This window comes from Schistocerca nitens, chromosome 3 (genome assembly GCF_023898315.1).
Source record: "Schistocerca nitens isolate TAMUIC-IGC-003100 chromosome 3, iqSchNite1.1, whole genome shotgun sequence".
Taxonomy (NCBI): Eukaryota; Metazoa; Arthropoda; class Insecta; order Orthoptera; family Acrididae; genus Schistocerca; species Schistocerca nitens.
The window spans coordinates 193,017,001-193,042,734 of NC_064616.1; the positions used below are offsets into that span (position 1 = coordinate 193,017,001).

A 25,734-nucleotide genomic window follows, 5' to 3' on the forward strand; every position below is an offset into this window, starting at 1 on the left:
TGCCAGCAGCTCCATCATAAGAACACTACATGAATGGTGTTCCTAAGCAGCAGAAGATGCAAAAGTATAACCCATCCCATTCATTGCTTTAAAGCCATCAGTGTAAAAGATAAAGAGCTTCAGAAGAGCTGAAAGAAACAGACACTGAAAGTTCATGGAGGCATTAGTCCTAATTCATGGTCTGGGTACTAACCAAGAAAACACAGGTAATACATTTGAGGAGGATAGGCAGATGTCCTGGTAGAGGCTTGTGAGGCACATTCCGACTGGTAATACGAGGGCAGTTCAATAAGTAATGCAACACACTTTTTTTCTCGGCCAATTTTGGTTGAAAAAACCGGAAATTTCTTGTTGAATATTTTCAAACATTCCCGCTTCGTCTCGTATAGTTTCATTGACTTCCGACAGGTGGCAGCGCTGTACGGAGCTGTTAAAATGGCGTCTGTAACGGATGTGCGTTGCAAACAACGGGCAGTGATCGAGTTTCTTTTGGCGGAAAACCAGGGCATCTCAGATATTCATAGGCGCTTGCAGAATGTCTACGGTGATCTGGCAGTGGACAAAAGCACGGTGAGTCGTTGGGCAAAGCGTGTGTCATCATCGCCGCTGTCTGATCTCCCGCGTGCGGGCCGGCCATGCACAGCTGTGACTCCTGCAATGGCGGAGCGTGCGAACACACTCGTTCGAGATGATTGACAGATCACCATCAAACAACTCAGTGCTCAACTTGACATCTCTGTTGGTAGTGCTGTCACAATTTTTCACCAGTTGGGATATTCAAAGGTTTGTTCCCGCTGGGTCCCTCGTTGTCTAACCGAACACCATAAAGAGCAAAGGAGAACCATCTGTGCGGAATTGCTTGCTCGTCATGTGGCTGAGGGTGACAATTTCTTGTCAAAGATTGTTACAGGCGATGAAACATGGGTTCATCACTTCGAACCTGAAACAAAACGGTAATCAATGGAGTGGCGCCACACCCACTCCCCTACCAAGAAAAAGTTTAAAGCCATACCCTCAGCCGGTAAAGTCATGGTTACAGTCTTCTGGGACGCTGAAGGGGTTATTCTGTTCGATGTCCTTCCCCATGGTCAAACGTTCAACTCTGAAGTGTATTGTGCTACTCTTCAGAAATTGAAGAAACGACTTCAGCGTGTTCGTAGGCACAAAAATCAGAACGAACTTCTCCTTCTTCATGACAACGCAAGACCTCACACAAATCTTCGCACCCGAGAGGAGCTCACAAAACTTCAGTGGACTGTTCTTCCTCATGCACCCTACACCCCCAATCTCGCACTGTCGGATTTCCATATGTTTGGCCCAATGAAGGACGCAATCCGTGGGAGGCACTACACGGATGATGAAGAAGTTATTGATGTAGTACGACGTTGGCTCCGACATCGACCAGTGGAATGGTACCGTGCAGGCATACAGGCCCTCATTTCAAGGTGGCGTAAGGCCGTAGCATTGAATGGAGATTACGTTGAAAAATAGTGTTGTGTAGCTAAAAGATTGGGGAATAACCTGGTGTATTTCAATGCTGAATAAAACAACCCCTGTTTCAGAAAAAAAAATGTGTTGCATTACTTATTGAACTGCCCTCGTACAACCCAAGGGCAGGTATCAGAGGGTCAATATGACGTGTCATATGGTCAGGAAATTGTCGAATTGTGATTGCATAGGTGAGTAAGGGTTGGTATCACCAGAACTGAACAGAGAAGAGTCCTGCTCAGCAAGGAAACGATGTGTGAGACTAGTCTGGAAGGTGCCAGTGGCCAGTCGAACTCCATAATTATTGACTGGACCTAACAATTTCAAAGCTGAAAGTACTGCTGAGCTATAAACCTGGCAACCATAGTTCAAGTGAAATTGGGCCAATGTGGCACAATCCGCACCACAAGAAGTGTGGGCAAGGAAGCTTTCATTTGCAGGCAGTCCTTAGCCAAGTCAACTTCTTGTCAAAAAGGAGTCCCAAAAATTTGGGGCTGCGGAGCTATGTTCAAGAGCCGAGTACCCAAGAAGAGTTCTGGCCCAGGATGGGCTGTGGTATGATGACAAATTTGCACGACCCACATTTTTGCAGGATAAGATTGGAAACCATGGGAAAGGCTCCAAGCAGAAGCCCGTTGGATGGTGCCTTGGAGCTGGCATTCAGCCAAGACTACAGCCAGGAGCTGTACCAAAAGCAAATGTCATTAACATACACTGCATGAGTGACCAATGGCCTGACAGAGGTCACTTGGCCATTGATGGCGATGAGGAAGAGGGGGATACTCTACACAGAACCCTGTGGGATGCTGTTGTCTTGGACCTGTGGAGATCTACGTGAAGTACCAACTACAACCCAGAACAACCAGCGAGATAAAAACTGATGAATATAAATTGATAGGGAGCCTTGAAAGCGCCAGTCATGGAGGGTAAGTAAAATGTGATGGTGCCAGGTACTCTTGTATGCCTTATGTAGGTCAAAAAGACTGCAATGAGATGTTGCCTTTTAGAAAACACTGATAGGTGGATTCGACAACCCAGCATAAGCAGTGGGAAAACCCCCTTTCAAGCAGTTTGCAGAGCAGGTTAGTAAGGTTGGTGGGTGAGTGCTAGCAGCATAATATCCATACTGTTGAGTTAAATAAGCATTTCATGATTTACTTTCCTTCTGCACTATGCAGTTAATGTATATTCACATCCCATTTTTTGTGACTCAAGTAATAACATAGTAGACTGAAAAGATAACAAATTGGCTCAGTTCCCATAAAGAATTTTTGTCTTTTTAGATTTATTTCATTGAAATTACATTTGACATGTCTTGCATAATTAGTCACAAAAGCATTCGCATATTAAGTTTTAATCCTAATGAACTTGTGTATAACCACCATCATGTTTTTCAAGCCTATAAGATGCAAATAACAAAATATATTCTAAAACATGGAATAGTTTGGAAGGAAATACATGACTTTAACCATAACACTGACACAAGAATTTCAGGGAAATTTTGGCGAAATATAAAGCAGAAATAATGTCAATACACTGTTAAGGACTGAACTTTGGTATGTTCTGCCAACAGCTTTGAAGAACTAGTCTAAGCAGCTTTCTGCAAGCTAGCTCGAGAAACCATTATAAGCTTCATAAAGTAACATCGGTTCAATAGATGTGACCCACTTTCTACTGTCTTAACATACAGTGACAGTAGGTAAAGAGAAATCTAAGAATGCAATTTCACTTAAACAATAAAAAGGTGGGAATTGTGGGGCATTATTCAAGGGAAGATATCTACCCACAATGTAGTACTTAGCAATTTTCCATTTTCTATGGCCCAACTAGTTTCTCCTTGAATTCATGACTAAAATCTTTTTATACAGCATAAGTTTGTCATTGCTGTGATACTAATAGAAGCTGCAAAATCTGACAGTGGGTCAATTAGTTGATGATTCTTCTGAAAACTATTAGCAGTGATGAATACAGTAGAGTGAGTGGTGATTACAACAATGCTAGAGGTTGCAGAAATGTGCACACTGCATTGTGACCACCATTAGAACCAGAAGATTTATGTTCAAAAAATGGCATTCATATCCAAAGCACCTTGTCACCAAAAACACCAGTATGATCTTTCCAGACTGTTAGTAACAAGCTATTGAAGATCACTGGAAACAAAACAATACAGCACATCATAATCTGTGTATCACTCCTTACAAAAGCAACATGTGTCAAACAACTAGAGAATCTTGACTATACAGCAATTGAAAATTTTTCTGAGAGTGATTCAAACCATGTCCAATACTAAACATAATTTTTTAAATTTCTGGCTTGATTACAAATTGTTTTATTTAGATATGTTCTCATACCATGGACTCATACAAACTGTTTGGACATTTCAAGTCTCTTCCACCAGAGACAAAGGTAGGAAACATTGTATTGTTCTTGAAGAGCAAATTCTTGGAACCTTTTACACACAGAGGCAACATTACCATCTAAGCAAGCACAGTACCTTTCAAAGCATACATCAACTTCAGAATGTACAAGCCACAAAAACCAATGGACTGGAGCATGTATGGTTGAGCTCTGGCTGATTGTAACACATGATATGTTAGTTGTTTTGAACTGTTGCAAAATTCTGGCTGCACAGATTTCCAAATGTTCACAGATATGCTCTATAAAAGAATGGCTGGGAACTCAACCGTGGAAGAAATAAAAATTATAATTTGAAGAAACAGTGCAAAAACCCATGGGAATATGATACAAATTGAAAATTAACAAAAGCGATGTGTGTGCTTCTCTAAAAGACAGCAAAGTTATCATATTTGTGAGGGAAGATAAGATAGGTATTAAGCAAATGCTGCACTGCCAGCAAACAGGTGCAGGAGAAAATCTGTGGTGCTTGCATAATGAATGAAATAGAAAAGAATAAGTAATGCTGATGGAGTCAAAGAAACATTACATTGCTGGCTATGATTTTATTGGTAAATCACTAGAGATGAGTATAAAAATAGGTTTCTGACTGAAATTCTTGTAGTGAATAGTTTCAAACCATACAATAATTTTCAGGAGAGCATGACATCTAAACAGTATTTGTACCTCCAGTAGAGGAATTGTACCTCCAGTAGAGGAAGACACTGAGAAGCATGTTGGTGAAGTTTGAAGCAACACATCAAGAATAAATTGCCCTATATCAAATGACAGATATTGAAAAAAGTTAAGGAGCAGGAAACAATACTGTTTCTGCTTTCCTTGACAGGACGACAAAAGACTGTAATGTGAAGACAACATAAGATATCAAGACACATGGATCAAAACTGTATTTTACAGCAAGTCATCTACATTAAATGTAGGACTCCAACATACTAGACAATTTTTAAATATTTAATACTATGCAGAAACACAAATAGCATGGTATATAGGGTGCAACTTATTTTCTTTCACTAAAAACACATGAAACCTATAAGTAAATTAAACTATGTTACATCTGAAATCATTTACTTGTGATCTTGCAATCTTTATGACTGCACTTTCTTCTTGGGATCAACAAGTCTGTAGGCCAAACAGAAAAACTGAATTGCTTGGAACCTTTAGATTCTTGCATATGAAGTAGAATAGAATCAGCCACTGAGATTACATACAGGGAAACTTAGGTGTTGCAACTGTGGCAACAGCTCTCGTTCTCAGGGGCTGATGATGTTCTACACTGCATCTGTTAAGCTCCAATTCAAATAGGGCAATATTATTGCCTGTTTGGCATGACAGAATTACTAAAACATTTTTCATGTGATCATTCTGAAGGGGGGGCGGGGGGGGGGGGAGGGGTGTTATTGTAATGACCGCACAATGGTATCACTCTACAGTGAGCAGCTGCTACAAAATAATTGTTCTTTTGATCTGACATTGACTCCTGATCATGCAAGAAGCTATTGAATTCCACATGTCATCACAGCCTGTTTCTTTTAAATACACTGAGCATTCACACTGTTTATAAAACAAAGGGATTCCCTGCAAGAAGTGGGTCTTGGATTTTGAAAGAACTGGGAATAATTTTAGATACACAGCACGTATTAAATCTTTATGGTCAAAATTATACATACAGCAGTAAACCCAAAATGAATATTTTGAAATTAGGGGTCAATAGCATTAAGTTAAGTGATGGTACCTTGAAGAACAATACACAATTGATTGTGGTGTGTCCACAGTGAATCTTTCCCTGTGGGGTTGCATGAAGCTGTCATCATATTATATCCCTTCAGAGTCTGAAGAGAAACTGGCTGTCTCATTGTAAAACAGAGAGAAGTGACAGTCTAGTGTGTGTGGCAAAATTCGGCTTCTGGCACTATTCTGAGCACCACCTGTGACTGGAACATGAAGGGGAGAAATTCTAGTGGTACTCGAAGTACCCTCTACCACATACTGAAAGATGACTTGCAGTATTTATAGCAAATATAAAATGCATGGATTGAGAATGACCATTGTCACTGAACAGTTGCTATGATCTTAAGTTCTTGCTCTACTATGTATGTTGCTTATGTTAATAACACTGGTTGACAACGAAATTTTTTCTTAACAGCAAAGAATTTTCCTGGTGCATGTTTGGGTGCTGATTTGAAGTAAAGTATTCACTCACATGCAGTTTTGACACAAATTTAGAATTTCTATGACATATGCAAAATGTAGCTATTTAATCATCATAAAATGCCAGTATTGTTTTATGAAGATTTGCAATGTAACTTGCTACAAATAGATTTTTAATTTTATAGTCTATAATACAGGAACCTATATATTTAGGTGATACTGTAATGTAAAGGCCTACATGTTTGTTTTACACATTTTTCATGCGAACTTCTCTGATGAGTAATAAATAGTAATAAATCAGCTGGTGCCTGCTTTTGCAGATTTCGTGGCTTCAAGAGTTTATATTAATTTTTCTCGCCATTTCTGACACATCTATGGCAAACTTGTAGTGAAAAAGAAGCAACAGGCTATCTCAAGTTTTGTCAAAGAATGTATTTTGCATATTTTGATGTAAGGGTTTGGGATTAGAACAAGTCAGGGACTCCACATTGAGTGTGTTCAAGTCGTGAGAAAGATCCCCTTGCTTCCCATTCAGATGAGACTGTCATGCAAAAGACAAGCACTCATCTCAAGAAAGTTCGCCAAACAGAATGCCAAAAGTTGAAGGGAAAAACATGCTAATTGATTCGAAAGTGGACAAAAAAAAAAAAAAAAAAATCCATCTTCCTCCACTTCACATGAAACTTGGCATCATGAAAGAATTCATTAAAGCCCTGCCAAAATGTGGTGACATTTTCAAATATGTGGCAATTAAGTCAGTATACCATGGCTATCAGAAGCTAAGATGAAAGAAGGGGTTTTCATCAGCCCTGACATTCAGAAACTAATGAAAGACAAAATATTTGAAGGGAAAATGAATGAGATTTACAGATCATGTTGAATATTCTTTAAACAAGTTGTCAACAAGTTTCTTGGCAAGTGCAAAGAACTTGGTTATAAGAATTAGTATTAAACGTGCTGGATAACTTCCACTTTCTGGGCACCTGCATCAGTTATTTTCTAGAAAATCTAGGTGCTGTGAGTGAGGAACAGGGAGAAAGGTTTCATCAAAACATTAAACAAATGGAATGGATATACTAGGATCAACAGGATGTCAGTTAGTATGGTAGCTGAAAACTGCTGGATGCCGCACACGAGTGTCCTCAGTCAGTGCACTGAAGATAACACAACTGCAAACGTTGAGATTTATGCCATTGTTTTAGACGTGAAGAACATAATACTTCACTATAATGTTAGGAGTGCCTTATTTTCTCATTTTTAATAAAGTTTTACTGAATGCACACTGAGGTGACAAAAGTCATGGCATACCTCCTAATATAATGTCAGACCACCTCCTGCTCAGCGTAGTACAGCAGTACGTGGCATAGTGTCAACAAGTCGTCAGAAGTCCCCTGCAGAAATACTGAGCCATGCTGCCTCTATAGCCGTCCATAATTTCAAAAGTGTTGCCAGTGCAGAATTTTGTGCACGAACTCATCTCTCGATTACGTGCCATAAATGTAAGGTGCGATTCACGTCAGGCGACCTAGGTTGCCAAATCATTCACTCGAATTGTCCAGATTGCTGTTCAAACTAATCACAAACAACTGCGGCGTGACGACGTAACGCACTGTCATTCATAAAAATTCCATTGTTGTTTGGGAACATGATGTCCATGAATGACTGTAAATGGTCTCCAAGTAGCTGAACATAACAATCTCTGGTCAATAATTGGTTCAGTTGGACCAGAGAACCCATTCTGTTCCGTGTAAACACAGTCCACAGCATCTTAGAGCCACCATCATCTTGCACAGTGCCTTGCTGACAACTTGGGTCCATGACTTCATGGGGTCTGTGCCACACTTGAAAGCTATCATCAGCTCTTACCAACTGAAAACAGGATGCATCTAACAAGGCCACAGTTTTCCAGTAATCTAGGGCCCAACCAATATGGTTATGAGCCCAGGAGAAGCACTGCAGGCGATGTCATGCTGTTAGCAAAGGCATTTGTGTCGGTCATCTACTGCTCTACTGCCACAGCCCATTAGTGCCAAATGTTGCCACACTGTCCTAACAGATATGTTCATCGTACATCCCACACTGAATTCTGTCATTATTTCACGCAGTGTTGCTTGTCTGATAGCACTGACAACTCTATCTAAATGCTGCTGCTCTCGGTTGTTAAATGAAAGTCATCAGCCACTGCGTTGTCCATGGTGAGAGGTAATGCCTGAAATTTGGTATTCTCAGCACACTCTTGACACTGTGGATCTGAGAATATTGAATTCCGTAACAATTTCTGAAATGGATTGTCCCTTGTGTAGCTCCAACTAACATTCCACATATGAAGTCTGTTACTGTGCGGCCATAGTCACGTTGGAAACTATTTTCACGTTAATCAACTGAGTACAAATGACAGCTCCAGCAATGCACCACCCTTTTATATCTTGTGTATGCGATACTACTACCATCTGTATATGTGCATATCACTACCCCACAACTTTCATCACCTCAGTGTACATATTTTGCATGAATTTTCCGGAACTTCATCATTATCTTGAGAAAAATCTTGTGTGATAAGAGTGAAACCCTTAGCATTTACGAACTAAGCATACCAAAAAACATTAGAATCACCTATATTATTTAAAAAAAATTGTCAAGTATAAATCTGTATACCTATATAAGGAACTAAATATTCTTTTCTGATCATTAGTTCATCGTCTGAAAATATTCAGTTTGGGATCCTCTAACTATTTGTATAATTTTGTCCCAAGGTATTTGGGACAGCCTGCAGAGTGTGGTTACACTGTTTTCCTGATTGCATGAAGGATGATACTTTCGTGGTGTGGAGCCATGGTGAAGAACAGCTCAGTGACTTCCTAAGACACTTGAACAGCCTCCATGCCAACATAAAATTTACCATGGAAGTAGAAAAGGACAAGAAACTGCCATTTGTAGATGTGCTGGTCACAAGGGACAGCGAAAACCTGGGACACAGCGTGTACCGAAAACTGACACACATGGACCAACCTGCACAAACTATCAAACCACCACCAGAGCCAAAAAAAAGACGCATGATTAATACGCTCGTAACGCGAGCAGGATGAGTATGTGAGCCGCAGCACCTCAGACGAGAAATGCAACACCTGGAAAGTGTTCTGAGGAGCAATGGGTACTCCACAAATTATATTAGAAGTGTAACAGAGCCAAACACTCGGAGAAGTAAGGAATCAGAAAAAGAAATGTCGGGTATGGCCTTTCTGCCACACATTCCCAGAGTGACGGACAGAATTGGCCGTATATTGCACAAACATGGCGTAAAGACGATTTTCAAACCGACAAGGAAGATCAAAGAGTGCCTTAGATCGGCAAAGGAGAAAAGGGACCCACTTGCAATGTTGTGAATATACCGCATACCATGCACATGCGGAAAATTTTATGTCGGAATGACTGGACGATCAATTAACACCAGGATCAAAGAGCATAAGCGGCATTGCAGGTTGGGGCAGGTGGAGAAATCGGCTGTGGCAGAGCACGCACTGAGCGAGACCAACCACGTAATAAAATTCGCCGACACGGAAGTTCTGGCTGTAGAGAAGCACCATCACGTGCGCTTGTTCAAAGAAGCTGTAGAAATACAAAAACACACAAACAGTTTCAACAAGAAAGAGGAAAGCCTTAAGATAAATGGATCCTGGCTTCCCGTACTGCAGCGAACGACCGTCGCAGGTAGCAAGAGGAGAACCGCACCGGAAATGACTGCGAGAAGCCCTCTGACGTTGGCGCTGTTCTGAATTTAGTAACATCTTTCAGTTATTTGTGCAACCAATCATTCACCAGTGGAACATTTCCCAATTGGCTGGAATGTGTTGAAGTTAGGCCTCTGTAAAAGAAAGTGGATGAAGAAAGTCATTGAACTTCCTCCTAATGTCCCTTTTGCCAGCTATTCGAAAATTTTGGAGAATGTAATACAATTGTAAGGCTTCGCAATTGCTACGTATGTACGGACGTGGGATGTACATCTTAATCTCCATTCGTCCTTTCTGCGCATCTCCTTATACACAGTCTTCATCCATCTCCCCGCTCCCTCCCCTCTCAGTGCACCACACCCCCTCCCCAACCCCTCTCGGTGCATCACCTCCTCCCTCCTCTCTATGTCTGTTTCCCCACCTACCCCCTGCCCCACCCCTGTGTGTCCTCCTACTCCTTTCTCTGACCTTCAGCCTTGTTTATTGTTATTGCAAACAAAACCTTGATTGCTAACCGAAGTCACTTAAAATGAATGGCTGGTATCTTTGGTATACCGGGCATGAGAAACACGTCTCCAGCTGTTGGATGTGTTGCAAGGATGGTTAGCTTCAATAACACCATTTCGATAGTTTTAATCTGTGAATGGGCAGGATCACAAAGTTTCAGACAATTCAGATATCATAGTAGTATTCTATACTGATAAGCCATTAAACCATAAATACAACTTTCCCGTTTTCAAGCAGAACCAACAGTGAAGAACAAAACCTTGTTGTGTATACCATTTTTGCTTGAAAAAGCATATAAGGAGAATTCATATATATGAGAGAAACAATCTGTCTAATGGCCTCTTATTGTAGCTGAAATTTTGAGAAAGAAATTGAAACCACACATCTTCACAGCACAGCACTTTCTCACAGTCAGTTTTAACAGAAAACCTGTACACTGTCATTTAAAAAAGTAAACATCCTAAGTCTGTCTGAATGTTTATTAGAGTAATGTGCAAGAATTTGGAGTAGATAAGTCAAGTACTTGAAATTTTTGATGATGTTCTCTCTCTCTCACTCACACAGAACATATAAGTAACTAACTCCCTAACTAACTAAATGGTCTATATCCATCCAAATGTCCATTAGACTGTAATGTAAAAATTTGAAGTAAATTGATCAAGGTCTTTGTGAGATTTTTTGCTAACAAAGTTTCCCTTTTAGATATTATATAAATATGTATTTATTTATTTATTTATTTATTATTTTATTCTTATTTTGCACTTCAAGATTAGATACTTGTGCCTGTTCCATCTTCACTTTTCACTGCCACCTTATTCTGGGTCTTCCTATTCCTCTCCTTCCTCTTGGGTGGCACAGCATTGTGGGATTCTCTTTGCACTTATTGTTTGTAGGTGATGTTTCCATAATTTTTTTCATTTCTTTAATCTTTTCATTAACATCATAAACATCTAGTTCATTCCTAATATCTCCATTTCTTATACAGTCTTTCCTTATAATACCTCTCACTTTTCTTGGAGTCTGATTTCTGTTGCTAGTAGTTTATGTTTATTGCATTTTTTAGGGATCCACGACTCACTGCCATATACTCCCATAGGTGGTTATGTATTTACACAGGATGAACATTAATACCACCGACAAACTGCAGGGCCAGATTCCTGACTGGAAATGGAGGACAGGTGGCTGTAAGAACATGTGTCCAAGTATGCATCATTGCCATGACAGGTGGTGTTGACAATTGAAAGTTCCACTGACTATGTACCGTGTGTGTGTGATGCAGCATACTGGAAGCAGCAGAATGGGCAAGTATTCATACTAGGAACAAGCCAAAATGGTGTCTGTGTACGGCCAAGCAGACTGAAATAGTCGAAAGGCAGCATATCCTGTAGAACACAGCCCTCAAAATCTGGTGTACGCACAGTCTACTGCCCCCTGCACATCTGTCTGAAAGGACACATGATCTCATAAATGCCCTAAAAAAGGATTGACATGTTGTGTGATGTGGTTGGGGTCTGTGAGGGTACTTGACTTGGTACAGCCGTGCTGCCTCTAGACTGTTTCCATCCCCGACATGAATACTGGACCATCAACCATTCTGCTGCTTACAATATGCTGCGTCAATCACACAGCCTGCAACACACAAGGAATACACAGTGCATGGCACAGGAACTTTCATCAGCACCATCTACTGTGGCAACAATGCATTTCCAGACACACGTTCATACAACCTTTTTTCCTCCATTTCCTCATTACAGCATCACGGAGAAGTTTGAAGTTAATCAGTCATGTATTTTTTGGAGATTTTCCGTAACAATGTTAATCTAATGATTTGTCTTTATATAGTAGTATAGATATAGATAAGCAACTTCTTAACCATCTGACCACAAATAAAATATTGTCCTAGGCAAAATCTCCCCCCCATGAACCATGGACCTTGCCGTTGGTGGGGAGGCTTGCGTGCCTCAGCGATACAGATGGCCGTACCATAGGTGCAACCACAACGGAGGGGTGTCTGTTGAGAGGCCAGACAAACGTGTGGTTCCTGAAGAGGGGCAGCAGCCTTTTCAGTAGTTGCAGGGGCAACAGTCTGGATGATTGACTGATCTGGCCTTGTAACATTAACCAAAACGGCCTTGCTGTGCTGGTACTGCTAACGGCTGAAAGCAAGGGGAAACTACAGCCGTAATTTTTCCCGAGGACATGCAGCTTTACTGTATGATTAAATGATGATGACGTCCTCTTGGGTAAAATATTGCAGAGGTAAAATAGTCCCCCATTCGGATCTCCGGGCGGGGACTACTAAAGAGGACGTCGTTATCAGGAGAAAGAAAACTGGCGTTCTACAGATCGGAGCGTGGAATGTCAGATCCCTTAATCGGGCAGGTAGGTTAGAAAATTTAAAAAGGGAAATGGATAGGTTAAAGTTAGATATAGTGGGAATTAGTGAAGTTCGGTGGCAGGAGGAACAAGACTTTTGGTCAGGTGAATACAGGGTTATAAATACAAAATCAAATAGGGGTAATGCAGGAGTAGGTTTAATAACGAATAAAAAAATAGGAGTGCGGGTAAGCTACTAAAAACAGCATAGTAAACGCATTATTGTGGCCAAGATAGACACAAAGCCCACGCCTACTACAGTAGTACAAGTTTATATGCCAACTAGCTCTGCAGATGATGAAGAAATAGATGAAATGTATGACGAGATAAAAGAAATTATTCAGGTAGTGAAGGGAGACGAAAATTTAATAGTCATGGGTGACTGGAATTCGTCAGTAGGAAAAGGGAGAGAAGGAAACATAGTAGGTGAATATGGATTGGGGGGAAGAAATGAAAGAGGAAGCCGTCTGGTAGAATTTTGCACAGAGCATAACTTAACCATTGCTAACACTTGGTTCAAGAATCATAAAAGAAGGTTGTATACATGGAAGAATCCTGGAGATACTAAAAGGTATCAGATAGATTATATAATGGTAAGACAGAGATTTAGGAACCAGGTTTTAAATTGTAAGACATTTCCAGGGGCAGATGTGGACTCTGACCACAATCTATTGGTTATGAACTGTAGATTAAAACTGAAGAAACTACAAAAAGGTGCTAATTTAAGGAGATGGGACCTGGATAAACTGACTAAACCAGAGGTTGTAGAGTGTTTCAGGGAGAGCATAAGGGAACAATTGACAGGAATGGGGGAAAGAAATACAGTAGAAGAAGAATGGGTAGCTCTAAGGGACGAAGTAGTGAAGGCAGCAGAGGATCAGGTTGGTAAAAAGACGGGGGCTAGTAGAAATCCTTGGGTAACAGAAGAAATATTGAATTTAATTGATGAAAGGAGAAAATATAAACATGCAGTAAATGAAGCAGGCAGAAAGGAATACAAACGCCTCAAAAATGAGATCGACAGGAAGTGCAAAATGGCTAAGCAGGGATGGCTAGAAGACAAATGTAAGGATGTAGAGGCTTGTCTCACTAGGGGTAAGATAGATACTGCCTACAGGAAAATTAAAGAGACCTTTGGAGAGAAGAGAACCACTTGTATGAATATCAAGAGCTCAGATGGCAACCCAATTCTAAGCAAAGAAGGGAAGGCAGTAAGGTGGAAGGAGTATATATAGGGTTTATACAAGGGCGATGTACTTAAAGACAATATTATGGAAATGGAAGAGGATGTAGATGAAGACGAAATGGGAGATAAGATACTGCGTGAAGAGTTTGACAGAGCACTGAAAGACCTGAGTCGAAACAAGGCCCCGGGAGTAGATAACATTCCATCAGAACTACTGACAGCCTTGGGAGAGCCAGTCATGACAAAACTCTACCATCTGGTGAGCAAGATGTATGAGACAGGCAAAATACCCTCAGACTTCAAGAAGAATATAATAATTCCAATCCCAAAGAAAGCAGGTGTTGACAGATGCGAAAATTACCGAACTATCAGTTTAATAAGTCACAGCTGCAAAATACTAACGCGAATTCTTTACAGACGAATGGAAAAACTAGTAGAAGCGGACCTCGGGGAAGATCAGTTTGGATTCCGTAGAAATGTTGGAACACGTGAGGCAATACTAACCTTACGACTTATCTTAGAAGAAAGATTAAGAAAAGGCAAACCTACGTTTCTAGCATTTGTAGACTTAGAGAAAGCTTTTGACAATGTTAACTGGAATACTCTCTTTCAAATTCTGAAGGTGGCAGGGGTAAAATACAGGGAGCGAAAGGCCATTTACAATTTGTACAGAAACCAGATGGCAGTTATAAGAGTGGAGGGGCATGAAAGGGAAGCAGTGGTTGGGAAGGGAGTGAGACAGGGTTGTAGCCTCTCCCCGATGTTATTCAATCTGTATATTGAGCAAGCAGTAAAGGAAACAAAAGAAAAATTCAGAGTAGGTATTAAAATTCATGGAGAAGAAATAAAAACTTTGAGGTTCGCCGATGACATTGTAATTCTGTCAGAGACAGCAAAAGACTTGGAAGAGCAGTTGAACGGAATGGACAGTGTCTTGAAAGGAGGGTATAAGATGCACATCAACAAAAGCAAAACGAGGCTAATGGAATGTAGTCAAATTAAATCGGGTGATGCTGAGGGAATTAGATTAGGAAATGAGACATTTAAAGTAGTAAAGGAATTTTGCTATTTGGGGAGCAAAATAACTGATGATGGTCAAAGTAGAGAGGATATAAAATGTAGACTGGCAATTGCAAGGAAAGCGTTTCTGAAGAAGAGAAATTTGTTAACATCGAATATAGATTTAAGTGTCAGGAAGTCGTTTCTGAAAGTATTTGTATGGAGTGTAGCCATGTATGGAAGTGAAACATGGATGATAAATAGTTTGGACAAGAAGAGAATAGAAGCTTTCAAAATGTGGTGCTAGAGAAGAATGCTGAAGATTAGATGGGTAGATCACATAACTAATGAGGAGGTATTGAATAGAATTGGGGAGAAGAGAAGTTTGTGGCACAACTTGACAAAAAGAAGGGACCGGTTGGTAGGACATGTTTTGAGGCATCAAGGGATCACAAATTTAGCATTGGAGGGCAGCGTGGAGGGTAAAAATCGTAGAGGAGGACCAAGAGATGAATACACTAAGCAGATTCAGAAGGATGTAGGTTGCAGTAAGTACTGGGAGATGAAGAAGCTTGCACAGGATAGAGTAGCATGGGGAGCTGCATCAAACCAGTCTCAGGACTGAAGACCACAACAACGACAAGGCAAAATCTGGAATTCTAAATGGTTATGATATCATGAAGAAGAGTTATGTATTAATAGTCCAGTCAATGAGGACCAAAAAAGGTCAATAGGGGGGAAAAAATCATATAGTCACAAATTTTTGAATGTTGCTAGGAGGGAGTGTCATGAAAAATGTACTAAACATCTTGACCATTGGAGTTTGTGTGTTTGGAGTGGAGGGTGTTCGAATGTCACTTTTTTATGTTTTTCAAAATTACTAAAAAACCGTAGCTTCTAGCAAAAAAGTTTCCCAGTACATCGAAGCAGTTCAGAAGCAGGCTGCTAGATTGGTTCCAGTAGGTTCGAACAACATGAAAGTATTCAGCAGGTGTTTCAGAAACTCAAATGAGAACCCCTGGAGGGAAGGCGACGTTCTTTTCAAGAAACACTAAATATTGAGAAAATTTATAGAACCAGCATTTGAAGCTGACTGTGAAACAATTCTACTGCCACCAACATACATCGTGTATAAGGAACATGAAGATAAGACACGCGAAATTGGGGCCCATACGGATGTGTACAAACAGTCTTTTTTTCTCTCGTCAGCGCCATCTACTGTGGCAACAATGCATTTCCAGACTCAGGTTCATACAACCTTTTTTCCTCCATTTCCTCATTACAGCATCATGCGAGTGGAACAGGAGGGGGAAATGACAAGTAGTGTTACAGGTTACCTTCCGCCACGTGCCATACGGTGGCTTGCAGAGTATCTATGTAGATATACAGAATTAAATTACATTAAATTTTCCACAAAAATAGTCCTATTCATTTTTTCCTCTAGGACTAATAGTGTCCACATTGCTGACGATGGAAAAATCGTAAATTATTAAAAATATTGTGCTAATGGTATAAAATTAATGTTTATCTTTATTTAAAGTGGGTTATAAATAAATATTAAATGTGTATGACATCTAAGTGCAGGAAAGCCGTATTAAGGGCTAAATTGTGTTCCGGGGATGTGACAGGATGGAAGGGGGGATGTGTGAGATAGAAGTGCAAGGAAAGGTAGGTCACAGGATTGTGGTCATGCACTTTCCTCCCTTGGAGGTCTGCAAACTGAAGGTCAAGCAGGGGATTCTCTACTATCTACCCCAGTATGTCACAAGAAACAACTACAGAAAGTTATATAGCCCCACCATAACACACCTTACGAATCACTGGCGATGCAGAGCGCAGACATGCTGGGTGAGTGTTTATTTTGCACAAAATGCATAAACACTACATGGATTGCAGATATGAGATACTAATAACATTAACACAAGTAATGCCTTTGGACAGACTCAACATATCTATGCAGCTAATGGGGAGTTGATTCCTAGTCGTCCTGTATGGGAGCTGTAGTGTTCTTCGGGGAAAGGCGACTTCCACTTCCTCCACCATGATCACTTCCCCTGCAGTTCCTGTCCAATGAATAGACAAAAAGCTTCCTTGAGCTCATACTTATAAAGTGGAGTTATTTTCAGTTTACTGAATGACTACTTATTTGCAGCTGTTAAGCGAGCTTTTATGTAAAATACATTCCTGTGTGTTTAATTTGTGAGTGTGATGTTGTCAGTGGTCTATGTAGTGTTGTTGGGAAAGGGACTGGATTGGATTGGTGGCACCTTGCTGCCATCTATGATTGACAGCACACTGTAAAACCTTGTAACTGTGTTTTAGTCACTTGGTGGTGAATTAATGAATGACCAAAAAGTTACTTCGCTTCTCTTACCATTAATCCTGTTACACATAGACTGCACAATTTTTTTTCAGTAAGGAATCACTGGCATCTGTAGTGTAGGCTGCCCTGAGTGGGGCCAATTACCACAGAACATCAATATATCTTCCAATGGGAGTGATAATGTTTGATACAATGGAATTGATCATGTTCATGTCTAGAAGAGTAATCTGCTGAAATGCACTGCTTGACTTACGTTGAAATATCTGAAGTTATATAACACCTACATGACCTCCTGTTGGAGAGGGGGAGAATTTAAGCCTCTGGGCCTCTTTAGATGTTGGGAGAGTTAAGTCTGGGGAGATGCATTTGATATCCCCTCATTCTGTGGAAAGTATGCCAGGCAGTGATAGTGGAGACAAGTAAATCAACATTGTCAAATACATATTGACAAAATGTTACACTTGGAAAAGGCTCTTCAGTGTGGCAAGCAGGTGACAGCTCCAGCTGTTGAGCTTTTTTGTAATAGCTAACTTAACTGCAAATAAGTACTAAATAAACTGAAAATAGCTCCGCCTTAAAAACACATTCTCAGTGAAGTATTTCATCTATTCACATAATATAACTGGACAGGAGAGGCTGGGGAGGTATAGTCTGTTGTAAACTGAAAAGCGAGCACTGCTCATGTAGGAGAAGTTGCCTTTCCCAGAAGAAGACTACAGCTGCCATAAGGGATGACTAAGAATCAATTTCCCTCTAGCACTGCAGAACAATGAGCAGAGATTTGTGTAAACATTGCTCATATACATTACTTGCATTAGTGGTTAGTAACTCACATCTGCTTTCCATGTGGTGTTAACACACATTTTGGTAAATAAACACCCCCAGAAACATCTGCACACTGCATTGCCAGTGATTCATAAGGTGGGCTGAGGATGGTCACTATAGCTTTGTGAAACACCCTGTAGTTGCTTCTTGTGACATAGTGGTGTAGGTAAGAGAGGGGAATCACCTGCTTGCTCCTAATTTTGCAAACCTATGAAGGAGTAAAGTGCATGATCACAAGCTGGATACCTACCTTCTCTGGTTCTCCTACCACCCATTTGCCCCCTCCACCCTGTTACACATCTGAAACACAATTTATCCCTTAATACAGATCTACTGCACTTAGGTTTGGAACACACATTTAATATTTGTTTTTAACTTACTTGACTTAAAAATAAATATTAATTGCACACTGTTAGAATAATATTTTCAACAACCTGTGTCACTTCCAACCTGTGAAGTGTGGGAACTATTAGTCCTAGAGAAAAAAATGAATAGGGCCTATTTGTAGGAAATTTAATGTAGTTTAATTTTGTACCGGAAAACATTTTGTTAGCTGCAGTTTTCTATTTATTCGAGAAAAAACATAAAAAGTGACATTTAAACTTCCCTCCAGTCAAGATTTTTGTTTGTTGTTCATGCCACTCCCTCCTAGCACAGCACAAATATTTGCAACTACACAATTTTTTCCCCTAACTTTCCTTCATTAACTGGACTATATGTTGTCAGTGTCCATGTGAATGCGTTAAATGTAGCATCCTACAATGTTTCATCTTTTTTTGTGTATATGAATCACCTTTCAATGGCAACCCTATTAAATGCTAAGGTTGTTTTGTTTGCAGATGATGCACGTCTATGCTAATTAGCTACAGCTTTAGAATGAAACTGTCAATGAAACTTCCATGGACAGTAATAAATTGTTTCTCACCAAATAACTGTCTTTCAACTTCGGGAAAACACTTTACGTGCAGCTCAGTTCAGAAACTGCAAGACATTTTCACCTAAAATATGAAGACCCATGGATGTAGGAGGTTGACAGTGTCAAATTCTTGGTATTATAAATTCATCATAAAATCAGCTGGTAGGAACATACAGCACAATTTCTAAAACACTTTAAAAAAATCTTTGATGTAGTGAAAATGTCAGATGTGTGTGATGTAAAAAATACACTACTGGCCATTAAAATTGCTACACCACGAAGATGATGTGCTACAGACGCGAAATTTAACTGACAGGAAGAAGATGCTGTGATATACAAATTATTAGGTTTTCACAGCATTCACACAAGGATGGCGCCGGTGGTGACACCTACGACGTGCTGACATGAGGAAAGTTTCCAACCGATTTCTCATACACAAACAGCAGTTCACCGGTGTTGCCTGGTGAAACGTTGTTGTGATGCCTCGTGTAAGGAGGAGAAATGCGTACCATCATGTTTCAGACTTTGGTAAAGGTCGGATTGTAGCCTATCGCGATTGCGGTTTATCGTATCGCGACATTGCTGCTCATGTCGGTCGAGATCCAATGACTGTTAGCAGAATATGGAATTGGTGGATTTAGGACGGTAATACGGAATGCCGTGCTCGATCCCAATGGCCTCGTATCACTAGCAGTCGAGATGACAGGCATCTTATCCACATGGCTGTGATGGATCGTGCAGCCACGTCTCAATCCCTGAGTCAACAGATGGGGACGTCTGCAAGACAACAACCATCTACACGAACATTTCGACGATGTTTGCAGCAGCATGGACTATCAGCTTGGAGACCATGGCTGCAGTTACCCTTCACGCTGCATCACAGACAGGAGCGCCTGCGATGGTGTACTCAACGACATACCTGGGTGCACGAATGGAACAACGCCATTTTTTGGGATGAATCCAGGTTCTGTTTACAGCATCACGATGGTGGCATCCGTGTTTGGCGACATTGTGGTGAACGCACATTGGAAGGGTGTATTCGTCATCGCCATACTGGCGTATCACCCTGCGTGATGGCATGGGGTGCCATTGGTTACACGTCTCGGTCACCTCTTGTTCGCATTGACGGCACTTCGAACAGTAGATGTTACACTTCAGATGTGTTACGACCCGTGGCTCTACCCTTCATTCGATCCATGCGAAACCATATATTTCAGCAGGATAATGCACGACCGCATGTTGCAGGTCCTGTATGGGCCTTTCTGGATACAGAAAATGTTCAATTGCTGCCCTGTCCAGCATTCTCCAGATCTCTCACCAATTTAAAACGTCTGGTCAATGGTGGCGAGCAACTGGCTCGTCACAATACGCCAGTCACTACTCTTGATGAACTGTGGTATCGTGTTGAAGCTGCATGGGGAGCTGTACCTGTACACGCCATCCAGGCTCTGTTTGACTCAATGCCCAGGCGTATCAAGGCCATTATTACAGCCAGAGGTGGTTGTTCTGGGTACTGATTTCTCAGGATCTATGGACCCAAATTGCGTGAAAATGTAATCACATGTCAGTTCTAGTATATCTGTCCAATGAATACCCGTTTATCATCTGCTTTTCTTCTTGGTGTACCAATTTTAATGGCCAGTAGTGTAAAAATAAATCTGGAATAATTTAATTACTTTCATTCCACGATGACGAAGTATCATACTTTCAGGTGACTCATCAAGTCATGCTAAAGATTTCAGACTCTACAAATAAACAAATCATCTGAGTATTAATTTTAAGTCAAATTTGTGTGTGTCAGTATCACCAGGTTATTTCAAATCAGCCTAATAATGGCAACTTTATCAAGAAAATCATATGTGAATGACCCTGATGTGTTTTATTACATCTGCAACTCTGACTCTCAAAAGCAAGAGAGAGAACATAATCTCATGTGCTAAAAAAGCATACCTGTCTTGTTGCAAGTTTGAGGATATGGAGAAAAGGTAAACAGATATCTTTACTTTTCCAGATTCCAATGGTATCGAGAGAACAAGAAAACCATGTAGATGACTGCTGTTTTTGTATGGTGAAAGTTGGCAGGCATAGCAAGAACAGTATGAAAGAAATTGTTTATCCGAACCTAAAAGCAGCCATAAGACCCATACCACATGGTTCTAACATCCTTGTGCTGACCCGCCCACTACTTAGAATCATTATCATAAAGTGAAACTGCCCACAGCTTGTGGTCTAGTGGCTAGCTTTGCTGCCTCTGGATCACAAGGTCCCGGGTTCGATTCCTGGCTGGGTTGGGGATTTTCTCTAACCGGGGACTGGGTGTTTGTGTTGTTGTTGTTATCATCATCATCATCATCATCATCCATGACAGTAGCTAGAATGGACTGTGTAAAAATTGGAACTCTGTATGGGCGCTGATGACCGTGCAGTTGAGTGCCCCAAAAACCAAACGTCAAGTGAAATTACATATCCTGCTGACTCCACACCCACAAAAGGACAAGAGCAGTTTACACAAGAACTGAATGACTTGTAAGGAGATCTGGGTCTCTTGTTTATTGTAAGAGCATTGATGGTTTGTTATCCAGATATGGTGTTACATACAACATGAATGAATGGAGGATATTTATAGATTCTAACACAAGAGGCCTCACACCCATACTTCTACATACTGAAGATAAGCATGACAGTGTCAGCTGCATATTCTGTGCACTGTAAAAGAAACCTATGAAAATACGGAGGTCCTGCTGAAGGCATTAAGCTATTCAAAACACTAATGGGTTGTATGTGGAGACCCTTAACTAATAGGAATGCTGCTTGGACGACAGTCAGGCTTTACAGAGTTTCCTTGTTTCCTGTGCCTCTGGGATAGTCGTGCCTGTGAATTGCATTGGAGTAGACTAGAATGGTCTATCAGACCAACAATGAATCCTAGGGAGAAAAATGTGATTAGACAATCTCTGGTGAAACGAGAGAAAATCATTCTGCTGCCTCTTCATATTAAACTGTGAATCACAAATCAGTGTGTCAAAGCACTGCCTGAAGATGGTGATTGTTTTAAGTCCAAAAGTTCCAAATTTTCATTTCTGTCTGAGGCTAAACTCAAGGGACTACTATTTCTGGGACCAAACATATTAAGTTTGATAAAAGATGAAGTATATAAAAATGTACTAACACAAGAAGAACAACTGGCTTTGACAGAATTTATGAATGTGGCTGCCAATTTATTAAGTAATAGGGAACACCCAGGTTTCAAAGCCATGGTGGAAAATATGTGAACAGCTCTGAAAAATATGAACCTTAAAATTCATTTTTTTTCCTAGCCATCTTGACTTTTTCCCTGACAATCTTGGAGATGTTAGCAAAGAACATGGCAAAAGGGCTCAAAAAAAAATTAGAATCACATCATCAAGGCAGGTGGGGTGGAGGGATGATGGCTGACTACTTTGGTCTCTAAAATGAGATAATGTGGAGCTACAGCATAAAAGAAAATCTAGAAGACAAAATTTCAATATTAAGATGAAGCAGTACTATAAAAGTGCAGTGTCTCCGTAACACTTGGAATGTGTGATTAGGTCTATGATTTTGTTTACTATATACAATTTTAAACAGTTCACAGTTACTAGTAAAGATGGGTCTGTATTAATACATATTAAAATGTATTCATATTGTGTCTTCACATTCTTTAAGCAATTAATAAAAATCAACCTTCAGCATTAAAGGCCTTGGACAAAAATTTAGTTTCACAGCCCTGTGTTATTAACACTATTACATAACATAAATGTTTTGTAATATCTGATTTTGGCACAGTTTCAGTGAAGTAATGCAATCTGTATAAGGAGGCTTGTAACCTACTTTTGTTTTGATGATGCTTCCTGCAGTAGCCTAAAAAACAATTTATGCATTACAATGTTTATGGTACACTTTTAAATCAATTTGTATATGAGAAAATGGGGAAAAAACTTACTTCCCATACCCTTGTGAACCAGCTTTCTTCAGGATTTTTAGAAGCAGCACTACTATCACATCAGATTTTTTAAAATACACTCCTGGAAATTGAAATAAGAACACCGTGAATTCATTGTCCCAGGAAGGGGAAACTTTATTGACACATTCCTGGGGTCAGATACAGCACATGATCACACTGACAGAACCACAGGCACATAGACACAGGCAACAGAGCATGCACAATGTCGGCACTAGTACAGTGTATATCCACCTTTCGCAGCAATGCAGGCTGCTATTCTCCCATGGAGACAATCGTAGAGATGCTGGATGTAGTCCTGTGGAATGGCTTGCCATGCCATTTCCACCTGGCGCCTCAGTTGGACCAGCGTTCGTGCTGGACGTGCAGACCGCGTGAGACGACGCTTCATCCAGTCCCAAACATGCTCAATGGGGGACACATCCGGAGATCTTGCTGGCCAGGGTAGTTGACTTACACCTTCTAGAGCACGTTGGGTGGCACGGGATACATGCGGACGTGCATTGTCCTGTTGGAACAGCAAGTTCCCTTGCCGGTCTAGGAATGGTAGAACGATGGGTTCGATGACGGTTTGGATGCCGTGCACTATTCAGTGTCCCCTCGACGATCACCAGTGGTGTACGGCCAGTGTAGGAGATCGCTCCCCACACCATGATGCCGGGTGTTGGCCCTGTGTGCCTCGGTCGTATGCAGTCCTGATTGTGGCGCTCACCTGCACGGCGCCAAACACGCATACGACCATCATTGGCACCAAGGCAGAAGCGACTCTCATCGCTGAAGACGACACGTCTCCATTCGTCCCTCCATTCACGCCTGTCGCGACACCACTGGAGGCGGGCTGCACGATGTTGGGGCGTGAGCGGAAAACGGCCTAACGGTGTGCGGGACCGTAGCCCAGCTTCATGGAGACGGTTGCGAATGGTCCTCGTCGATACCCCAGGAGCAACAGTGTCCCTAATTTGCTGGGAAGTGGCGGTGCGGTCCCCTACGGCACTGCGTAGGATCCTACGGTCTTGGCGTGCATCCGTGCGTCGCTGCGGTCCGGTCCCAGGTCGACGGGCACGTGCACCTTCCGCCGACCACTGGCGACAACATCGATGTACTGTGGAGACCTCACACCCCATGTGTTGAGCAATTCGGCGGTACGTCCACTCGGCCTCCCGCATGCCCACTATACGCCCTCGCTCAAAGTCCGTCAACTGCACATACGGTTCACGTCCACGCTGTCGCGGCATGCTACCAGTGTTAAAGACTGCGATGGAGCTCCGTATGCCACGGCAAACTGGCTGACACTGACGGCGGCGGTGCACAAATGCTGCGCAGCTAGCGCCATTCGATGGCCAACACCGCACTTTCTGGTGTGTCCGCTGTGCCGTGCGTGTGATCATTGCTCGTACAGCCCTCTCGCAGTGTCCGGAGCAAGTATGGTGGGTCTGACACACCGGTGTCAATGTGTTCTTTTTTCCATTTCCAGGAGTGTATGTATTTCTGTTTTTCTGACACATTCCACATTGTCAAGGATCTCCCCACTTCAAGTGTACAGAATGAACTATATTTAATCTAACATGAAAATTACAGCCAGGCAATACACTAACAGGTCAATGGTTGCTAAGCTGGTGTGGAGAGACAATACACATCTGGCTCACCTCAGTCCTGCAAGTGCTGCAAATTAAGCTACACAAGCAGGTCATGGAGGAAATATACTGACATAAGGAAATGCTCACTGGAGTGCAGGTCAACAGCCACCTACCACCAAACAGGTTCAAATGATAGGAAAACAGCAAAAGATTATCCTCTGCGGTTAACCATATTGCTGTGATGAAGTGTGTTGATCTTCACTAAGCACGTACATGTTTTCTGATAATGACAAGCCTCTATGAGTCATTCCCTGTGGGAGATGAGAGATGGCAGTATAGCAGTTAAAAAGAGCACACAAATCCACACGGACACAGTTTGCGGCTGCTTGTAGTTCAGTGGTTACAGACATAAAGAGAATGTGGAATGTGACAACAGATGTGCTGACCCCCCCCCCCCCTCCCTCTCTCTCTGATGTGTTTCTTTGCAACAACATATAGAATGCCCTATTGAGACCATTGCTTTAATTTTCCATCATTCCTGAATTTATTCATTTTCCACAGGGAGGAGCAGAATTAGTTGGTTCTTATCATGTACAAGAATCATTCTGACTTCTGATATGAAACCCTCATTCAGTCATTCACGGCACAAGATTTCTTTTTATATAAATAGGCTGCAGGCAAGAATAGAGGCAAACATTATTTGGCATCATTTTTTGGCCACACTTTTCAATCACCACTCAGTTCAAGATGAACAAAGAATAACAAGGCATTAATGAACTCCTACTTAAGAGTTGGAAAAAAAAATAAATAAAAGTAATGAAAAGACATGGTTACATTAGTGTGCAGAAGTGAGCATATGCCTAGAATTGAGCAGATACAGACCCAATAATCTGTCTGGAAGCAGGTCTAATTATAGCTTCATAACACATTATATGTACCATGTAGTCTTAAAAGCATTAACAAAGGGTCTTCCAAAATAATTTCCACCAGGGAGCACCTAAAAGATTATTATAGGGCAGCGAGTAAATACACATTGCTTCAGCCTTAAATAAGGGCACATACAGCAACACAAAATGCTTGGAATTACATCAATAGGAGAACTTGAGCTAAGCAGCATGTACCATTGACAAAGACAGAAACTTACAATGTTGTTTTCTCCCATCTGAAGCTACTGAATTTTGCAATGTGAAAGGCTTCAATAGCAAGTTTTATGCAATAAAAGTTGAACTGTATATTCCACTTCCCAAATAAAAGGATCCATGCTCAA

The 25,734-nt window shown here is 41.2% G+C and overlaps 1 protein-coding gene across 1 annotated transcript in view; it reads right to left on the bottom strand.

The window, feature by feature from the left end:
* LOC126248137 (rapamycin-insensitive companion of mTOR) overlaps positions 1-25,734 on the bottom strand; it is a 275,241-nt gene that overhangs the window by 243,711 nt on the left and 5,796 nt on the right. The window lies entirely within an intron of this gene.